The following is a 21,941-nucleotide window of genomic DNA, read 5'->3' as shown; positions in this document are numbered from 1 at the left end:
ACATCCTTGGGCAGGCCACAGAGTCAGCAATCAGATGGGGGTGAGGCCTCCAACACCCTGATGTTGAAAAGACCCTGATGCTGGGAAAGATTGAAGGCAGGAGGAGAAGAGGATGGCAGAGGATGAGATGGTTGGATGGCAACACCGACTCAATGGACATGAGTTTGGGTAGGCTCCGGGAGTTGGTGATGGACAGGGAGGCCTGGCGTGCTGCAGTCCATGGGGTCGCAGAGTCAGACATGACTGAGTGGCTGAACTGAACTGAGGCGTCCAACATGAAAAGATTTAATTCATCCTGTGAACCCGTTGCTAAGCTTTTGAGAAGGGTCTCCAGATATCCCTGTTCAAAGAGTTCCCCCAAATCCCCAGAGGCCATCCTCAGCCTGGTTTTCCATCCCCAAAGCATCTTCCAATAATTCAAAGATTCTCTTCCACAACAGGAGTCCCTTGTGCTTACTTAAAACAAGAAAACCATTTTTCTCTCATTTGATGCTTCTGGGCCTCTGTTTTTCTGGTGCTCTGCTTGTCCATGGAGCTGCAGCTGCCCTGCCCACCTCAGGGAGCTCTGACTCCGTGGAGTCTGGGGGCTTCTCCACACACAGGCTGCAAGCACAGCAGGCCCCCTCCTCCACCCACTGCCAGCACGACCTCGCCTCCCCTCTGCTCACTGCCTGCCTTGGGCATCCCTGGTACCATCACCCCAGACCAAGCCACCTCCTTGAGCAAAGCCACATCATCCTGGGACTCTGAAACTCTGGCTTGGGCCCACTGCCTGCAGAACCAGACTGCTGTGGGTTCTAAAGGACACATAAAGGGGTTCTGTTTGTTTTGGCATCTCGCCAAGCAACAGAAGCAATGAGACTGAAGGACATTCCTTTGATGGGGGGAGGGGGAAGGCTGAAGAAGGGGAGGCTGGGAAACAAAATGGCCGCTCAGTGATGACTTCCAGGGCTGAGCCAACTCAGAAGAAAAGGCCAGTAAAGAGGAAGCTTGATGTGAGAGAAGGAAGGTTGCAGGGGTGGGGGGAGGCAGGTGAAGAGGAAGGGGGAGCAGGAGCTTACACTGAAATGGACAGTGACAGTGTAAGTCACTCAGTCGGGTCCAACTCCTTGCAACCCATGGGCTGTAGCCCACCAGGCTCCTCTGTCCATAGGATTCTCCAGGCAAGAAGACTGGAGTGGGTTGGCATTTCTTTCTCCAGGGCATCTTCCCAACCCAGGGGTCAAACCCAAGTCTTCTACATTGTGGGCAGATTCTTTTTCATCTGAGCCACCACTGAAACAGGTAACTGTTCAGCATAAACAAAGAAAGGATGCACTGCTTCTCTCTGCCTGGCCAGAAGAGGGATACCCAGTGAGATCCATCAGCAATTCTAGTTCTTCCCCGACCCTAATCTAGGGCTCCCCAACTGACCCACTACGGGGCCACCTGTCCTACTAATTACTCCCACCATTAGACACACTCCTGCTGTAGGGGTCCCAGTAAGGAAGGGGCACCTCATCTTCCAGGAGAGAGAAGCATGGTCTCCCTATGCTTATGTCCCTACCGCAGTGCAGAGGCGAGAGCCTGGCTCTAAGGGACATCCGCATGGAGACATACACATGCTTACAGACACAAGGGGCAGGGAGGAGAGGAGAGCGCAAACGGAGGAGAATGGAGTCTCCGAGTGAGAGTCAGAGCAAATGGGACAGATGCTAGGTTGGCTGGTGCAGAAGGTATTTTCTTTTAGAGGTCTCCAAAATAAGGAGATATGGGAAGAATATACTAGAGTTTCTACTTAAATGTATTTTTATCTCAAAAGAATGAAAGATAACAGCTCTACAAATATTTGACACAGAGAACTAGCATGGCCCTGGGTTAACATATCAACAGCTCTGTGCCCTGCAGGGAGAGCAGGTGTCCTGAGAGCAGAGCTGGGCTCTCGTGATGCCGAGGGACTCATGTGGTCCCCTCACACCTGAATTTGCCAGCAGTATGAGCAAGATATGGCTGCATATCTGCATCAGGTAAGGGGTTTTATGATGCACTGCATTATTGCATTTTTACCATCCTGTGTTTTTCAAAATGGACAAATGGCTTTAAAATATTCCTATAAAAAGAGTATGGCTAGAAAAGAATACGAAGGGCAAGTGCTAGCAAGCAATCAGAGAATGAAGAGGTCATCCTTCTATTCCTTCTACTGCCAGCACAAACTCTTCACCATCCGCATTACAAGTCACAGGGCCACCTAACCAGACCAGAAGTCACTCCCTTCTCTAAAAAAAAAGAAATCAAAATTATTCAGAAGACTATTTTGATGTCTGGGTTTCTATTCACCATTGTGAATGCATTGAATGCTGACCTTCCCCATAAGCGCTGGTTTACCTTGAGATACCGCCTCAAGGATGGCAAAACACACTGAAATGTGGCAGACCATAGTCCGTGTCCTGGTCCACCGTGGGCTTCCGTGGGTGGGCTGGGGCAGGGAGGACCTGTGATCTGGCTGGTGGGCTCCTGTGGGACCATGAGGAAGGAGTGGGGTTACACTCTCACGTATCTCAAGATCCAGTTCCTCCTAAAGGCCTTTGAGCTGAGACCAACCAGCTAACTCATTTCTCCTCCCACCCTCTTTCTCACATCAGTCACAGATTTGGGGCTCCGGAGGAAAAGGGAAGGGGTCCCTTCCTCTTCAAGCACTTCATTTGTCTCATTCACCTTCATGGCAGCTACCCCATGGCCAGTGCCCCCTTGTTCCAGCAGTTCACCCAAGAGAACCAAAAAAAAAAGTGTGTTGCCAAGAAATGAGGACTCAGGTCCCTTGCCTTTGCCCTGACTTTGCTTTAGTCCTGGATGGACAGCCTCTTGGCAGTCCCCACAGTCAGGAGATTTTCTCTGTGAATGAAGATCAAGGTATCTTCCCCTTCATAAGAGCAAGTTATTGAGACCTCGCCACATGCCCAGCACTGGGGTCTATGCTTGACCCCATCACCTCTGATAATCCTCACCACAGCCCCTTGAGGGAGGTATGACTCTTGCCCTTTGACAAGGGGAGAAACTGGGGTTCATAGAGGGTAGGCATTCTTCAGGGCTGGAGTCCAGACTCTATTCCAGGCTTGGAATCTCAGCTCCCCACCTCTCTTCTGCTTCTCAAGTAGGTCAGGAGTGCTGAGTCTAGAGAAAAACTTGCATCTGTCTTGTGACCTTGGATGAGTGGCTCTCTGAACTTCAGGCTCCCATGTATAAAATGGGGTCATAATACAAAATACACTACCATGTGCAAAAGAGCTAGCTAGTGGGAAGCTCTGTATAGCACAGGGAGCTCAGCTTGTGCTCAGTGATGACCTAGAGTGGTGGGATGGGGGAGGCTCAAGAGGGAGTTCAGTTCAGTTCAGCTGCGCAGTCGTGTCCAACTCTTTGCAGCCCCATGGACTGCAGCACGCCAGGCCTCCCTGTCCAACTCCTGGAGCATGCTCAAACTCATGTCCATAGAGTCAGTGATACCATCCAACCATCTCATCCTCTGTGACCTCCTTCTCCTCCTGCCTTCAATCTTCCCCAGCATCAGGGTCTTTTCCAATGAATCAGTTCTTCACATCAGGGGGCCAAAGTATTGGAGTTTTTCAGCTTCAGAATCAGTCCTTCTAATGAACATTCAGGACTGATCTCCTTTAGGATGGACTGGTTGGATCTCCTTGCAGTCCAAGGGACTCTCAAGTGTCTTTTCCAGTACCACAGTTCAAGAACATGAATTCTTCAGTGCTCATGATCTTCATGACCCATACAACCATGATGGTGTGATCAAGAGGGAGGGCATATGTGTATACACATAGCCAGTTCACTTTGTTGTACAGCTGAAACAAACACAACAGTGTAAAGCAGCATACTCTAATTTAAAAACTGGGGTTACAATAGCACAAACCATGTGGGGCTTTTGTGAGGACTAAATGAGTGAACAGGTGTAAATGCCTTGAACAGTGCTGGGCACATCAGTGTTTGCCGTGATTACTGCCATCATCCTTGGGTTATATTGCTCTCCCAGGAAGCTTAGTCTCTCTTTTCATCCCCCATGAGAGACTACTCCTCGTCATTTTTATCCCAATCCCGACTTTTGCTCCAGGCCTGGGGAGAAGCTATAGATCACAGAGGGGAAAGACCGAACTCCCCTTTCCTCACACAGCTCTCTGCCACAGCCAGGTCTTCAGCAAAGGAGCCAGGAAGCGAATCGGGCAGAAGAAAGATGCGGGCTTCAGGGCTCCTTCAGCCCGTGCAGAGCCGCCACCTGGCGCATCCAGCCTTCTCCTCCGAGGAAGTCTGCCCAGTATAGGCTGCTTCGCTGGGGTTCCAGACACCTGGAGACTAACTTGGCAGCCAGTCCTTGGGCAAATCAGCCCAGAGGACCCAACAGGAGGCAGCTGCTGAGAGAGGCTGGAAGGCTGCAATCACAGAGCCACTTCAAGGAGCTGCCCTGTCCAGCAGCTGTGGCGGCAGGGGCAGAACTCGGAAGCCCTCCCCGCAGTGAGAAGCCAATCTACAGAGATGGCTGACTTTGACTAGTCGGAGGTCCTAACTGCAAGGAGTTGGGAGAGATGTTCATGAGAAGGGTATTTAAAAAACAAAAAAAAAGCATATTTTTTGAGAGTGAACTGTGGAATTCCTATTCTGTCTCAGACTCTGCTTCTTGCAGAGAAGAGTTACTAAGTTGACCGTACTCTCAGAGGTATCAGGCTGCTTAAAAGATGAAAAGAACCAAGCAGCTACAGAGGACCAGGAAGTCTTGAAGGGGCTGGGAATGTTTCGGCTGAAGCTGGGGGCTGCTGGGAGGAGAGAGTGACCTTTCTGGATGACTCCAAAAGGCAGAAATAGGACCCGTGAGCAGAGGTCATGAGGCAGAGAGATTTCAATCCTCTCTGAGTCCCGGGGACCAGTCCAATCATGCCAGACAGGCTCAGACATGGCCGCCCCAGACAGGCTCAGGCAGGAGCCAAGTGTCTAGTTGGCAGGGATGCTGTGCACAGAAGCAGGGGAGTGCACAAACTGATGCTGAAAGAAGCACTTAGCAGCATCTAGCACCTACTAAGCACTCAGCCTATGATAGCTTTTATGGTAATTATTAATCCAGTGATAAGATAGTGCAGTTCTTTTGAGCCAAAAATAATAAAAACAGCCTTTTTCAAGGGGGTCTTAATCCTTCAAGTCTACTATTGCCCTGAATGTGGTTATTTTCAGCACCCAAAATACCATTTCAAGAAAGTTAAGGACTTCCCTAGCGGTCCAGTGGCTGGGAATCCACCTGCCAATGCAGGGGACACGGTTTCGATCCCTGGTCCAGGAAGATTCCACATGCCCCAGGGCAACTAAGGCTGTGTGCCATGACTCCTGAAGCCCAGGCGTGCCCTAGAGTTTGTGCTCCTCAAAGAGAAGCCACCACGAAGAGAAACCTGCTCACTACAACTATAGCAAGCCTGTGTGCAGCAACGAAGACCCAGCCAGCCACAAAAAGAAAAAAAATTAATAAAATAATTAAATAAGTTTAAAAAGAAAGAAAGAAAGTTAAGACCCCTTTAAAGGACTTTCACTGAGATTCCCCAGGTCGGGATAGACGGCCTGAAACAGGAGGCCAGACCTGGACTGAGAGTCAAGTGTCTCAGCACAGGGCAGGGGTCCCTTCCCTGAAACAATGTCTCCAGCTCGTGCTATGCAGGAAAAAGGAGGAGGGAGGCACATGTGGGAAGAAAGAAAAGGAGACCCAAGGCCCTCTGAGAGTGAGGTGTCAAGTCCACAGTGACAGGGAAACCTCTGATAAGACTGGTAGGTAAAAAAAAAAAAAAAAAAAAAAAAAGTCTTTATCTGGATCAAGCCCTTTTCAAGCCAGGAACTTCTGTTGTCAATTTCATAGGGAGGAGTGCAGGCAGCGGGGGCCACCGTGACCCACGGCTCGGCCTGGACACCCAGCCCTGGATCATTTATCAAGTCAGCAGACAGGAAAATCCCCCAGCACACAGCAACTCCTCTGCAGGATGCAGAGCATCGCTGAACCTGCCCTGACCCAATCTCATCCCCACTCACATCCCTTCTCCAGCTCTCCTGGTGCAGTTGCCCGCACAGAGGAGGCAGGTGTGTGGGAGCCATGCAACCACCAGGAGTGCCAGTCCTGGGGGCGGGGGGGCGGAAACAGCCCCTGCACAGGTCTGGATAGAGGACACCATCACCACCTTTCTTCCCAGGAGCCTGAGTGTATCAGCTGTCCACACAGCAGCCCCACAAGAGGGGAGAGGGGTCCTCACCTCACAAAGGGCAGACACTCAGGCCCATGGAGTTGGAGGACCAGCTCAGGTTCACGGGCAGAACCTGGTCTGAAGCCTGGGGCATCGTCAGCTCCATGAGACTCAGAGAGTACCTGCTTCTAGGTGAGGAGTTGCTGTTGTTTAGTCACTAAGTCGTGTTCAACTCTTTGTGACCCAATGGACTGTATGTAGCCCACCAGGCTCCTCTGTCCATCGGACTTCCCAGGCAAGAATACTGGAGTAGGTTGCCATTTCCTCCTCCAGGGGATCTTCCCTATCCAGGGATCCAACCCATGTCTCCTGCGTTGCAGGCAGATTCTCTACCACTGAGCCACCTGGGAAGTCCCTGGGTAAGGTACTCCTGCAGTGAGTGAAAGTGAAAGTGATGTCGCTCAGTGTCTGACTCTTTGCCACCCCATGGACTGTAGCCTACCAGGCTCCTCCGTCCATGGAATTTTCCAGGCAAGAGTACTGGAGTGGGTTGCCATTTCCTTCTCCAGGGGATCTTCCCAACCCAGGGATCAAATCCAGGTCTCCCGCACTGCAGGCAGACACTTTACCATCCGAGCCACCCTAATTGAGACAGAGAAAGTGCCAAGGTTTTACTGAACTTCAGTGTGAAAGGGTTAAGGGCATGGGCTTTACCTCAGGCAGCCCTGGGCCCTACGTCTTACTCTGTTGCTTGCTCCTGATGTGAACCTGAGCAAATTTTTGGATCTCCAAATGTTTGGATCTCCAAACTTACTTTCTTTGTCCATAAAATGGAATTGAAAATAGGCTCCAAACCCACAACTACTATAAAGTGCTCAGTCTAAGCCCTAGCACACAGTAAGCAATCAGCAGCTATGAGCGGCAGTTATAATAATATTGGAAGGATCTCTGGGTGGGGAGGGCAGCTGGACCAACCAGGCCTGGATGCTGCTGGCAGCTGTCCTGCCCTGTGTCCACCTCTCTTTGGATTTCCCTCACTTGGTCACCATCATGAGCAGCCACTGAGCGATGCAGCTCCCCTCTTAACATCCTGGATTAGGTGTGGAAGGAAGAAGACCCCTTCTTCTGTTTCCTGTGTGCAGAGGTTGACAGTGTCAGTAGAGGAAACAAAAACCCAATAGTGCCCAAAAATTCAGACACAGTAGAAATAAAGCATCCTGAGCACAAGTCCCAGGATCTGTAATAGCACATTCTAGAGGACTTTCCAAGCTCCCAGCCCTTGCCTGTAGCCCTGTGGCTGCTGCCACCCCCATCACCCACCTTCCCCTTCTCTCTCCTATTAAAGGACCTCACTAGGACTTCTCAGGACCCTGCTTCTCCAGCTAGAGCTCAGGGACATGTTGAGCCTCAGCAGACTGACAGTGAAGACACAACCCAAGTGACACTCTGTCCCCTGCCCCAGGGACTGAGCCCTTCCAAGGCTACATCAAACATACAAAATCCCTTGATGTGTGGATGTGTGTGTGTGTGTGTGTGTGTGTGTGTGTGTTATGTGTGCAAGGGGATAAGGGACATACTCTCCACTTGTCTTCTCAGAGCTTACAATACATGGCAAATTGCTGGAAGTAATAAACTGGAAGACTTAAGTCAGTGGTTCTCAGACTTAAGTCAGTGGTTCTCAACAGGTGGCGCCCAGCACAGCAGCCCCGGCAATTTCTCAGGCCCATCCCAGACCTACTGAAATCAGAAACTCAGGTGGTGGGTTCCCACCACTTGTGATTTTCACAAGCCCTCCAGGAGATTCTGAAGTTTGAGAGCCACTGACTAAACTTATAGCCTATGTGGCTGAATAATCTTGAGTCTTAGCATCTGTAAGATGGGACTAAAAATAGTTCCATCATCTGTGACATGGGAATAATAATGAGACCCACTTCTTCAGGTGGTTGGTTACAAAGATTACATGGGATCCTGCATGTAACATGCTTAGCAAATTGCCTAAACCTTCACAAACATTAATGTTAATCTTCCTCCTGAATCTAAGACATAGGTTTTACTATGATCACTATTCAACAAGTGAGGACCCTGAGGGCTCAGAGAGTCTTTGATATGATTTGTTCAAGGTCATTTCTCTAAGATAACGAAAGAGGAACAGGTGTCACGTGTAGGAAGAGTGTAAATCATGCTCTTCTTCTCAGACTTGCAGAAGTTCTCAGTCTGGAGTGCCTGCCATGGGCATCCAGAAATGTATGGAGGCTTTTTTGGTTGACCAAGGACCCCTGGCTTTTAGCCCCCAGTGGGGCAGGGATGCTCACCCTGTATTTTGGAAGACAGTCATACATAATGAAGAACTATCCTGACCAAAAGGCCCAGTGGCACCTCCATCAAGAAACATAGGCTTCCCCAGAGGTTCAGAGCTACAAAGAGCAGGACTCTGTGTCAGAGGCTGCCTGGAGAACCTGGCAATGAAATCACAGTCATTGCAATGAAGGGCTGGAAATTTCAGGGGACAGGATTCCTGCTAGGGTCCCCAAAACTCCCACATCGAGTGTGGTGAGGGCTTGGTTTTAGCCTTGACATTTTGTTCTCACTTGAACATGCAATGATTAAAGCTTCCCACCAAACCTACACAAGCCTCCACCTCCACAACCCAGGAAAATGCTGTCCAGCTCTGTGGTATTGAGGATTCTCCAGAAGCTTGTACGGGAAACAGCCGCTGAGTGCAGAGACTAGAGGGTATGATGGGACTTACCTTAAAATTTTTGTGCTATTTACTATGTGCTGCTAAAAAAGGGAGAGGGTTTCTCAGGTGGCTCAGTGGTAAAGAGTCCACCTGCCAATGCAGGAGACACAGGTTCAATTCCTGGGTCGGGAAGATCTCCTGTGAAAGGACATGGCAACCCACTCTAGTATTCTTGCCTGGGAAATCCCATGGACAGAGAAGCCTGGTGGGCTACAGTCCATGGGGTGGCAAAGAGTCAGACACGACTGAGCACACATGCCCAGGAAAGGGAGAAGGAGAGAAAAGGAAGCAGAATGTGAATGGTGTTCTCAAAGTAAAACATCCTGGATGTCAAAAATGCAAGAAGTGGACTTAATCAGTAGAATCAGTAAAAGTTTATTTCAAAGGATACCCAGTGAACAGGTGCCCAGACAGAGAGTGGAGGAGGGAAAGGGTAGCGGCAACAGTGCATACAAGTCACCAGTTTGCGGAAGCAGGGACAGTGTGTGACCCTGATGAAGTGGGCCGCTCCCCCTAACTTAACACCTCTTTTCCCATACACCACCCCCTTCCTTCCTCCAGAGACTTCACCCAGTGCTTTCACCAGTTACTCCTCCCTACAAGGGGTAGAGACTGTGCTAAAACGTTTCTTCTCTTGCAAGCCATTAAGCTGTCAAGGCAGGTGGTGAACAAATCCAGAGAGCACACCAGAGCTGGAATGCTAATGGCAAACACTGCAATTATTCTTTCTGCTCTGGACAATCCCTTGTTCAACTTTACTGGCCCCGGGTCACATTTTGTGATCTTTGGATGCTGATGGAAGAGACACGACTTGATGCAGAAAATAACCAGGGAGATGATGTCTTGATAGAGCTGGAGGTAACAAGCAGAGGAGTTTGGGGGCTTTTTTTCATTGTTTTCCTTTTGACATCCACATAGGTGTTCTATAATGGCTTCTGGTTACAAACCCTCCTATCCAAAGGAAAAACAACCTCTCCATAAATACCTTGCCCACATCAGTGAAATAGCTGTGTTACACACTTGAGTACCGTTTTCGAGGACACTTTAAATAGAGCATCGGTCGCTGCTTTCAATTTAACGTGTGAACGGCAGCCGCTGAGGCAGGCAGAGATGATAAGGTGTGGAGACGGGCTCACAGCTTCCATTGGTGCATCTGCTCAGACTTTTAACAGATCCACAGGCACTTAAGGCATTCTGGGGACAAACCACATGCAAGACTCACTCAACAAGTAAATGGGCACTTGCCTCGCATATGCAAAGCTAGGTGCAAGGCACAGAGTGAGACAGAAAAAGAAGAAAAAGGATCCTCCCCTGGATGAGAAGGGCTCAGAAATTACAGTAGTGCAAGGGAAAAGAGTGTAGGTGGTATAAGACAGGTAAAATGCTTCAGGTTCAGAAGAGGGCTGGGTGGCCGCACTTTTTCCTGTGCAGAAACCCCTGGTGAGTTTTAAAAGGATTAAATGAGATCGTGTATCATGAGTACTCAAACAGTGCCTGGAACTAACTCAGTGTTCGATAATGAGAGCAGTCATCAGGAAGTAGAATTGACACTGATGACATTAAAAATCTTTATAGTTTTAATTATAAATCTAGTGGGTGGTAAGAACAGGAAGATTATCAGATAAAGCTTGAGGAGACAAAGATGAAGACGTGAGGAATAGTATATGCAAAGGTACAGGAAACAGGGGGCTTGCTTGGGAAATCATAAGTAATACAATGTGTCTTCAACATTCTACATGTACATTATGACATATCTGGATGTAGATTTCTTTTTATTCATCCTGCTTGGAGTTTGTAGGCCTCCTAGAATCTGTTTTTGATGGCTGATGGAAAACTCACAGCCATTACTTCTTCCCGGTTCTCTCTCTTTCTTTGGAGAAATCTAATCAAATAGGTAAGACCTTTTCAATGTATCCACTATGTCCCTTACTCCCTTTACTGTACTTTTTACCTTCCATTTTGGATAGTTTCTCTTGCCCTGTCTCCCACTTCATTAGTTATCTCTTCAGCTGTGTCTAAAGAATTTAAAAGTCCATCCACTGAGTTATTAATTTCAGTTGCTCTACTTTTCAGTTCTGGAACATCTTTTTGGTTGCACATCTACTATATATTCTTTATAATTTCTAGCATGCTATCAGGTTTTTTGGTTTTGGTTTTTGTGTGTGTGTTTCAGTGAAGTTTCATCTGGAGCAAAATGAGGACTGAAGCCCAGGAGACAGCAGCTCATAAAGCTCTGAGAAACTGCTCCAAAGAGGCAGGGTGGGGGGGGAAGGTCAGTGTACATGTGATTTTGGTGAAGGGGGAATGCGTGCAGTCAAGCACATATTTTTCCAGAAGGTTTCCACTAGTCTCGTGAAGCTTTGTTAGTCATGAGGAATGTCATCACCACGAAGAATTTTAGTACTTTTCTAGATATGGGGAGATACAACATTTTTGAAGTTAGTGATGGCGCTACTCTCCGATGGAGAAAACTGCCAGGGGAGGGAGAAATTCAGGCTAAAATACGGAACCTGCCACTAGAGCATCCACTCGGCATAGCATGTGATCAGGCAGGAAGGACCAGCCTGTGGCGAGAGGGAGATCAACTCATTTTGTGATTTCAAAGATTCTCTAAGTGATGTTAACTGACTATACAATGCCGTCCAGGGCAGGGAGAAAGCTCTCAGGGCACTTTGTTAATAACCAGAAATTCTGGGACATCAGAACACAAGCCAGGAAGTTCCATAGAAAATAGAGAGCATAGAAATGGATTTTAAATGCGCGGAGGGCAAGAAGTGCAGACCCATCACTATGTGACAGTTGGTCCTTGGAGACTCCTAAGACCGCCATCACTGGTTCCCCTGAGCGACAGAAAGTGCCCACTAGGACTGAACTCCCAGGTTTCCAGCTAGAGACTCAATGCAATAGAAATGTAAACCTTTAAACTATCATCACGTCTTCCTCAGCCTACACGTCTGCCGTGTACAACAGATATTTTTCCCCCTTCCTCCCTTCCATTTATATGAATGAGTGTCAAAAGGTAGCCACCTGTGAGAAAATAACTTCTGCTTTCATGGTAGGGATCTGGGAGATGAAATAAAATAAAAGTAAAATGTTACTTTGGGAAGGGCTATATAATTTCATAAATAAATTACCAGGCTTGGCATCGATCTCAGCTGAACTCGGGCTACAGACAGAAGAGAACAGGACGGCCACATCAGGCAAAGCTCACCAAGTGTACAGAACCTGTCTGCCCCTGACTTTCTTACTAATTGTCTGCACCAAATCAATGGGCTCTGCAGAAAGCAAATGTGCTTTCTCTCCCAATATCCTCTGGGCTCAAAAAATTCCCACTAATTCTCCCCAAAGGAACCCATCTCCTGCAATCAGGTCTTCGGGTCCTGCAAGCAGCTTACATTTAACCCAATGAAAGTTAGATTGTAGTTACGCTACCTGCTCACTGAGTCGCTCAGTTGTGTCCAACTCTGTGTAACCCCATTGACTATAGCCCGCCAGACTCCTCTGTCCATGGGATTTTTCAGGCAAGAATACTGGAGTGGGTTGCCATTTCCCCCTCCAGGAGGTCTTCCCAACCTGAGGATCGAACCTGAGTCTCCTGTATTGCAGGTAGATTCTTTAACCACTGGGCCATCAGAGAAGCTGTGGGTGTGCTAGAAGGTTGGAAAACCGATGGAGGCATAGTGAGGCCTGTGTAAAGGTGTTCCAGGAATGGATCATCAGTTCCCTGAGGGCGGAGTCCTACTGGCTGATTTGCCGCTGAACCCCAGGTTCTGGCACCATACCTAGCTTATGGGACATACTCCATAAATGCCAGAACTGTTGAACTGAGATTCCAGGGAGGAGGAAAGCAAGCCAGGCATCATGTCTTTAAAAATAATTCTTAAATATTTTGCCATCTGAGAGCCAGGCAATGGATTGGCACAATATTTTTCTAACTCTTTCATTACATCATCCCAAGGAGGGTCCCCCTATCCTGAAAATGTGTTCTTTTTGCCTCTCAAAGCACTCGTTCCATAAAAAAGCAAAAGACCATTTGGATTTCCAGACTCCTGAGAAAGGGAGGGCTACATGACTTTCCTGTGGTTTTTTGCAGGAAGAGAAAGAAGGTGAGGATAAGGTTAAGTTGGGATGAAGGTGTTAAGAAGTGTAACAGAAAAGAAGAGGCTAAGAAAAGTCAAGAGTGTTGCTGGGGTGGAGAATCTGCAAGGCTGAGGGCTGACACCATCCACCGCGTAGCTACCAGCACCTGCGGGTAAGGACCCAGCAGGAGGTAGCCAGGTATATTCCTGCTGACTGATGGAATAACTTTGTTTATTCACAGCTAAAGTGGGAGATGAGAAGAGGGCCACCAGCAACCCACCAACCCTGGAAACTGACTAGTGCTGAGTAACCAATTATCTCTGATAACTCCAGTCATCACTAGCTAGAGCAACAGTGGCTTTAACAACTGTCCGCAATGGACAAGGCACTCCAGAGGGGTGCACAGGCCTGAGCCAGAACTATGCCACAGTTTCCCTCTGTGATGCCCTGGCCACCACCCAAGGGCCAGGGGTCCTGTCCTCCAGCTACAATTTCAGGAATTGTATCTTGCCTACTCCCAAAGCTAACCTCTGGAATAGAAAGCAACAGATGAATGTAGTTCCAGGGCAGGAATAAGGACACAGATGTAGAGAACGGACATGTGGATGCAACGGGCATGGGGGTGGGGCAGGGAAGGGTGGGACAAATTGGGAGATTAGGACTAACATATATACACTACCACGTGTAAAGTAGATAGTGGGAATCTGCTATATAGTAGAGGGAACTCAGTTCAGTGCTCTGTGATGCCCTAGAGGAATGAGATGGGGGGTGGGAGGCTCAAGAGAGAGGGAATATATGCATGCACATGACTGGTTTACTTTGTTGTATAGCAGAAATTAACATAACATTGTAAACCAATTATACTCAAATAAAACTGATAATAAAATAAAGGTTGGTTGGTTAGTCACTAAGTTATGCCCAACTCTTTCGCAATCCCATGGACTGTAGCTTGCCAGGCTCCTCTGTCCATAGGATTTCCCAGGCAAGAATACCAGATTGGGTGGCCATTTCTTACTCCAGGGTATGTTCCCAACCCAGGGATTGAACTGGTGTCTCCTGTGGCTCCTGCATTGGCAGGCAGGCTCTTTACCACTGATCTACCTGGGAAACCCAAAATAAGGGTGTGCGTGCATACTAAGTCGCTTCAGTCATGACCAACTCTTTATGACCCTATGGACTTCGGCCTTACAGGCTCTTCTGTCCATGGGATTCTCCAGGCAAGAATACTAGCGTGGGTTACTATGCCCTCCTCCAGGGGATCTTCCCGACCCAGAGATCTAACCTTCATCTCTTGTGTCTCCTGCACTGGCAAGCCAGTTCTTTACCACTAGCACCACTTGGGAAGCCCAAAATAAAGAGTAACCAGAAGAAAAAAAAAAAAAAAAAACAAGGGCAGCACTGAAAAGAAAATGTTTGAAGGCAGATATGTGGAAATGGATGCTTCCAGGACCACAAAAAATTATAGCGTCCAGGAGTGGGCATGCATTAGAGAGCCTCATAGTTATTCTGGTTATTCTGGTTTATTCTCTTAGCTCCTCCCATCTCTGGGCCCAGAAGTCTGAATTCTCTTTATTTTCATCTGTCTACCCCAGGCAGAGTTTACAGTTTCCTCCAGAAGCCCCTGACCAGTGAAGGAAGCAGGGACTCTCTACATGTGGTTCAACCATCCCCTGCTTGCTTCTGGCCCAACCTGGATTGCACTCAGGCTTCCCCTCTCCGTTTCTTCAGAAATCACTGTCCAGCCATCCAGGGCCTAGAGCAGGGCTTCCACTTTGAACGGTGAGTGGAGGAATGAGTGGCTGTTCTATTTCTCCTGGAAAGCTTATCAGGGCAAGTTCTGTTCACTAAGCAGAGCCCCCAAGAAGGCAGAATTTCACGTTCCACTGACAGGTGCAAACGCAGAGCTCAGCTGTGTGACAGATGCTATTCCCCACCCAAGACCCCTGGCTCCAGAGAAGAAAAAGAAGTGAGATGTCTTCATACCAACTACTAACACTGAGCTGATGGGGAGACCTGAGGCTGCTCTCCTTGGTGGGATTTGCCTGGACCTCTCTGTGGTCACAGACTCGCCCTCATAAGAAACTGTGCCTTGAACTCTAGGGCAGTATTTCTCCAAGTGGAGTTTCTTGCAGCAGAATCGCACCCATGGGATCAGAACCTCTGAGGGTACAGGAAGCAAACTTCTAGATAATAGATCTTTAGGTGTCTCTTATGACACCAGGAGGCAGGGCTCCCAAAATCAAGTGACAACCCTGGGCCCCAGGCAAGGAAGGCAAATAGCACAGAGAACACAGCAAGCTGGGCAGAGAGCATGTAGCTTTGCAAGCTGAAGAACATGTCCTCTGGGAAGTGGCCTCGAGCCAACTCTGTGATTGCCATGTGAGAAGAACAGCTCTGTGTTCTCAGATATGCCTGTATTTCTTCAGATGTGTAAAAACCACATTTTACATGAAATCTCTTGATCTTTAAATTTTGGCCATGGGGAAATATTCCATATACCTAAAAGAAATACAAGTGTGCTTCGGCTCATGGGTTTCCACTTAATAGTCACGATTGAGAACCACTAGTCTAGGATCAATTTTAATAACTGCTAAACTTGAGGATCCAGTTGTGAGAGTTGGACCTTAAGGAAAGCTGAGTTCCAAAGAATTGATGCTTTCTAACTGCAGTGCTGGAGAAGACTCCTGAGAGTCCCTTGGACAGCAAAGAGATCAAACCAGTCAAGCCTAAAGAAATCAACCCTGAATACTCATTGGAAGGACTGATGCTGAAGCTCCAATACTTTGGCCACCTGATGCAGACAGTCGACTCACTGGAAAAGACCCTGATGGTGGGAAAGATTGAAGGAAGAAGGAGAAGAGAGTGACAGAGGATGAGATGGTTGGATGGCATCACTGATTCAATGGACATGAACTTGGGCAAACTCTGAGAGACAGTGAGGGACAGGGAGGCCTGGTGTGCTGCAGTCCATGGGGTCTCAAAGAGTCAGATACAACTTGGTGACTCAATAACAACAGACTTGAGAATGTTTCTCAGCCACACCTAGCAAGACCCTCTGTTTCCCATCTTAATCAGACCACAGAAGCAAAAGGAGCCAGTGGCTGCCTAGTCTGCTAGAGTGAAGCCTTCTGGTTCCTCCCAGGGAAGAGAAGGAAGACTCCACTTTTTCAAGACCCCCCCAGGGGATGTGGTCTCACGTCCCCGCCATCAAATCGGGGGCAGATCCACAGCTCCCGTCACAGGAGGCATGCCCTCCTGGCTTGAAGCACTCTCTGCTTCACTGAGGTCCTCACTGACCTGCCAGAAGCCATCAAGATTCTTGGAAATTCACAGATTTCAGGCTCCAAGGTCTCTCCCTTGAGCTCCCAGAATCTATAAGAGGAATAAAGCTGGCATATTCTGAAATATGGTCCCTCACAACATCTAAAATCCCTCCTTGAGAAGCAGAAAACGAAATGGAAACAAAATCACCCAGTGTATTTCCTAAAGTCTGTCCTCCCGGCAGTGGCTCTTACGGACATCAGGAAAACCCTTCAGAAGCATCTTCCTTGAGAGGATCAGCAGAGAGCTGTTGCCTCAGCTCTAGCAGGAGCCCTGGGCAATGGGGCCGAGCAGAACAATGAAGGGGAGGCGAGGAAGGGTCAAGGCGGGTCACCCACCCTCACACCCAATCTCCTGCTTTTCTCCCTCTTCCCCTCACATCTCCCCAAGGCCACAGCTAGGGAGAATCTGAAGATAAGAGAGAGGGAGGGAAAAGGACATCACACTGACATGGGTTTGCTTGAGGTGGTCTTGATCTTGCCCCACCTTCTATCAGCCCTAGTGGGTTTTCCCCTGCTTCTATCAGCCCTAGGGGGTTCACCAGACTATACTACTGGATGTAGGAACTGAAAGAGACAGTTATCCAATGCATATGTCAGATGCAAACACCCAAGTGAAAGCACAATGCCAATGGAAGTCATTCATAAACTTATCTTCAGATTATAGCATCACTGTCACCCCCATAGAGCCATGCACAACTCAGACACTCATCCAGACTCAAGAACAGAAGCTGGCAGACACTGATAACTCTTTGAGTGCTGAGCTTTGAGCTTTTTAAGCTAAAGTGGGCAGCGGGGAGAAGGAACACATGTCTCCCTCCTATGCCCTGCACTCCAAAGTCAGTGATCTCGCTTCAGGCTTCCTAAACTGACAGATCATCGGATCCTCCTTGAAACCCTTTCCAGAAGGTTCTCCATTCTCAACCCCCCACTCCCAACACCCTCAGATGCTCTGATTACATCAGCCTGGGCTGAGGCCAGGATATCTACAATTTTTCAAATTTTCTTAGGTGAATCTTAAAATAAGCAGGGCTTGGGAACCATGGGGTCAACCCTGAGATTCACAGAATGAAAATATGCAGGCCAAATATCAAACCAACCCAGCTGGTTCTACTATTCAAGGCAGGAGATTCCCAAAGTATGTTAATTCATTACAAGTGGCCTAAGAAATACATTTATTTTTCAAATACTTCCTCTCTTTAAAGAATACACTGAATTACATCAGGTTAGTTCCACAGTGGTATTTTCCCCAATTCCAGTTCACAGAGATCATTTAAAACTGAAAATCCTTTCCAAAAGGAAGAGATATGAGGCCACGTTCTTTGACAATGCCTGCTCTGGGCCTGGCATAGAGTCGAGCACTTTACATGCATCACCTCACTTAACCCTATAAGGAAATGATTGGGATTCCATGCGACAGATGAAGAAGTAGAGGGTTAAGTTCATTGCCCAGGCTAAGAAGTGGGAAGATTGAACTTCACTTACATTTGACCCAAGTCTTTACCTTCAAGCCTGCAGCATGCTTCTTCCTTCACCCCTCCCACATCTACATCTCTGCTTGTTCCTGGATCTCTGAACGTCACTGAACAAACATCCCCTCCACGCCAACATAATTCCTTCAGCCCCTATGTGAGGGCCCTCCTGGAGGTGTGCAGGCACCGTTGAGGGCAAGGCGGGTGGCAGAGGTCAGAGAGAGGCTGGGAGCTATATATAGGCCTCCTCCCAGGACTGCCTGATGATGCTAGGATTTCTGATTTATGTCTACTGTGCAGAAGGACCAAAGGACAGGCATTCCCAAACCACAGAGAAGACAGGGAAGGGGTGAAAGCCCTCAGGATTCCACAAACACCCACCGAGAGCATCAAATCAGAGGTGAAGACAAGAGAGTATGTTAGTTGCCTGGATTTCTGTTCCTTGGGCTGCCCTGCATTTCAGCCCCTGCCCCAGCTTACAGCTGAATGCTGGGGATGAGAAGAAACCAGAGAGCACCTCTCTGCAACCACAAGTCCAGATCCCCAGATCACCCGGACCAAATTAGGACAGAAAGCCATCACTGACGCACACACGGGCCCCAGGGAGTCTGAGCGTGAGCGCATCTAATGCTGTCGAACAAAACGTGAAACCGAAGAAAACACCCAGCCAAACAGAGCCCTTTGAATCGATGGCTTCGCTCCAGGATCGCGGATGGGGAGAGCGTGAAGACAGACAAAGCCTCGCTTTGGAAAGGCTCAAAAGAGTTTCTAGGAATGCCACGTCCCAAATCCGGTGGGGTTTGGGAGGGGTCTGGAGAGCCCCGGGCATTGAACAGCGCTTCCTTGTCAGAGTAGGAAGTGGAGTCTAGGCTCGCGTAGCCCTGGTCTTTCATCAAATTAAAGCCTAATGCAAAATTAATTCAGAGTACAGTGTAATTCTAACTTCAAGATGACTGCCAAAGGATTTTATGATAAGCCGATGAGCCTAGGGCCATTTCAAGCTCTGGGGAGGTTTTATTTGTTTTTGTAATGTCCCATCATTTTGTCTACCTTTGGGGGTTTTGCTTGGCGGGTAGAGTCCAGAAGACGGGGACAGGCTAGAAACAGACAAAACTGCCAACAGTGGACAAGCCTGTAGCTGAACGCATGCTAGGCAGTCTGCGTTCTGTTCCCACCACCCATCCCAGAAACACCTGTTCTGACTCAAAGTTGGGGAGTTCTCACCAAACACCAAGAATTCTATGGTGCTTTCTGGTAAATTCCCAATCTAGCATTAAAAGATAGAAAGTGAAAGTGAAAGTTGCCCAGTCGTGTCCGACTCTTTGTGACCCCATGGACTGTGGCCCACGAGGCTCCTTTGTCCATGGAGATTCTCCAGGCAAGAAATCTGGAGTGGGTTGCCATGCCCTATTCCAGGGGATCTTCCCAACCCAGGGATTGAACCCAGGTCTCCCGCTTTGCAGGCAGATTCTTTACCATCTGAGCCCCCAAGGAGGATCTCACATCAATAACTACACAGAGCAAAATCTCCCCATAACATATGAACCAATATTGGATGGCAATGTGCAAACCCACTGATCTTTGGGGCTGTTTGCTACAGAAATCACTGATGCTGACTAATACACCATTCATGAGCAACTCAAGAACAAACAGAACAAGCTTACACTAGAAAAGCAATGGCCATCCATTCATTGACCTTGAATTACAAAATTCTAGACAGCCCTACAGGCAGAGCAGTAAGTGTGACTCACCATTGTGTATGAGGATGTGCCAGCCACCCTCACACAAAACCAGAGCCTCCTGTGAGAGATGGAGTACAGACAGTCCCACACTCTCTCGGACACCCTCCAGTTTCCCTACTCGAGTAGTGGAGAAAGCCTCTGATCTCCGAAGGAAAATGCAATATGACTCTAGGTGTCACCTTTCAAAGACTGTCAGCACAAGTGATTTAAGCCCCAGAAAAAAACCCTCGTGTCCTTTTAACATCCAAAACTAATCCTCTTCACACCAGACGTCAATGTTAAATAAACAGAAATTTCCATTAACCTGCACCTCTGTACATTTATTTTTAAAAAGCGATGTCACTCTCCTTTAAATGAACATACTAATTAGTGTATTAATAAATAGCTGAATGGAATCAATGAGACATGTAATCAAGGTCTGACCAGGAGTCGGGCCAGGTTGAAGGGGGTTGGAAGGAGGGAGAGGGAGGGAAAAGGATCTCATTAGCAGGTTTGCTGAGGAGCAATGTGTAAAATCAACGTCCCACATGCAACTGAGATGCAGCCCAAGTGGAGGGTGTGTGTAAAGCTGAGTGCCTGCACGCCTCCTCCCTTTAACAGGAAAGCTCCTGGTGAGAGTTAATGGGACTGGCAGGGTGGATGTTAATTGGGGCTGGAAAAGCCATTCAGAGATCCTGTCCAGATCACAGCTGGCAAAGTTTTTACCCAGAACCTCAGCGCTGAAGACCTGACTCCTAGACCCTTATTTAAAATACTGAAAAATAACAAGCTAGGAGGGTTGATTTCATCCTTAGCAAACATTTGCTCTAAACTAGAAGCCACGATGGGAGTTATTTGTCACAGGTTCTTTGTTACTCTTACTCCCCTTCCAAACTCCTAGTCCATAAAGAGTAGCTGGAAGTACCTCTGCTCCCAGAGATGGGGTGCTAGGAGGCCAAGGGTTTGGAGGGCTTGAGACAGCTTTAGGGGTGGTAATGGGGCAGACTCTGCCCTTCATCAGCCCTCAATTTCCTGTAGTGTACCTCAGACCAGGAAGGCTCAGGAAGGTCAAAAGAGGAAATTTTTTTTGCAGATATGAGGTTTCCAGCTGAAGTGGTGGTCTGATTACCTGCAAGCCCACCCCACTTCCTTGGGGCTCAGGTTAGCACTGATACCCTCAATGCATTTCCTCCACCTGGAAATACACCCCTTTGGGCTCCCAAACTCTGAACTAAAGAAACCTGGGTTTTCGTTTCCCTGGAGATTAATTTCAGGAGTCACACCCTTCAGTACAAAACCAATTCAGTGCTTCAGCCCCTTCCCCAATACCAGTGATAAATGGAATATTGCCTGCCATATCAGTAAACAAAGGATGTCAGAGTCATCAGCAGTTGCAGCCCTCCAGCCAACAGGAGCTGGTGAGCCCTGAGGGAACTCAGGAAGGAAAGGATATCTGACATCTAGCAGCCATCAGACCACAGTCACTCCCAGTGAGCCCTGAGGAAATTCTGGATGTGAAAGCACAAGGGATACTGGCCCGCAAATAGCTGAGGTGCATATCAAAGAAATGATTTCAGTGAGTCCCCACTCCTGCATCCTTCAGTACATAGAAAAACACTAAATTCCTTAACTTGGGAGATCTGGTTTTCTTTAATCAATAATCTGTTGACGTTCAGACTACCTGTCCTTTGTTGCAAAACTTCTATATAATCTGGCACCCCCCCTTTCCTCCTCAGAGCAGTTCTTTCAGGATCACTTGAGATGCTGTCTCTCAGACTTGAAGTCCTAAAAACTGACACCAAATCAAACATAACGCTCAACTTTTAGGTTGTAGATGTTTGTTAAGTAGATACCAGCTAAGTGATACTAAGTGAAGTGGAAACTGTTCAGATGAAACAGACTCAGAAAAAGAAATCTTGCCTTAGGGCTGGCACTACCCACGACAAACCCCTTGGGGTGGTTCTGCTAGGAGGCAGGGGATTGGTTTGTTAGCCCTGATAGGGTGTGTGACCCAGGGTTCTGGGTTGCTGTAAGGTCCCCCATGAAAATGAGGGTCTTCCTAATTCCTGTTTCTGAAGAAGCAAGTCTCTCTGAGCTATGCCCCAGGCAGAAATCCTGCTGCTCTGCACACCTATCCCTAGCACTTGCATCCACACCAGATGACCCAGAAGCAGAGACTACATAATGAGGTGTGTTTCTGCCAGCCTCAGGTAGTGCCTGTGACCCACTCACTGGAAAGCCAGCATTTCCTGGAGTGACAGTGAGGAGACATGTAAAAGGAAGCATGGGGCCTTGGGGAGAAGGCAGTTCTCAGCCACCCCTGAGGCTATTTTCCATAGGACAACTAATGGTGTTTTGCCCCAGGAAGCTCATAACACTGCTGGAAGGAGCTCCTCCCCAAATCCATCAGAGAA

General features: G+C 48.2%; 1 protein-coding gene and 2 long non-coding RNA genes across 5 annotated transcripts in view; 2 read left to right on the top strand and 1 right to left on the bottom strand.

Moving 5' to 3' along the window:
- The window catches only part of PLXNA4 (plexin A4), a 472,507-nt gene that overhangs the window by 424,636 nt on the left and 25,930 nt on the right, over positions 1–21,941 (bottom strand). The window lies entirely within an intron of this gene.
- LOC110127715 (uncharacterized) lies at positions 258–4,596 on the top strand. The gene is made up of 3 exons (XR_011486934.1): positions 258–995; positions 1,888–2,006; positions 4,170–4,596. It is a non-coding gene; the product is annotated as an uncharacterized lncRNA (long non-coding RNA).
- Positions 9,125–18,879, top strand: LOC139034430 (uncharacterized). 2 transcript variants are annotated; one of them, XR_011486933.1, is made up of 4 exons: positions 9,125–10,828; positions 13,028–13,186; positions 14,607–14,793; positions 18,107–18,879. It is a non-coding gene; the product is annotated as an uncharacterized lncRNA (long non-coding RNA). The 2 variants fall into 2 exon arrangements; XR_011486932.1 differs by having other exon boundaries at positions 14,607–18,879.

The sequence above is a fragment of the Odocoileus virginianus genome, chromosome 1 (genome assembly GCF_023699985.2).
Source record: "Odocoileus virginianus isolate 20LAN1187 ecotype Illinois chromosome 1, Ovbor_1.2, whole genome shotgun sequence".
In the NCBI taxonomy this organism is placed as follows: domain Eukaryota; kingdom Metazoa; phylum Chordata; class Mammalia; order Artiodactyla; family Cervidae; genus Odocoileus; species Odocoileus virginianus.
The sequence above is the reverse complement of the archived record's forward strand: the minus strand, read 5'-3'. Positions and strand labels throughout refer to the sequence as shown.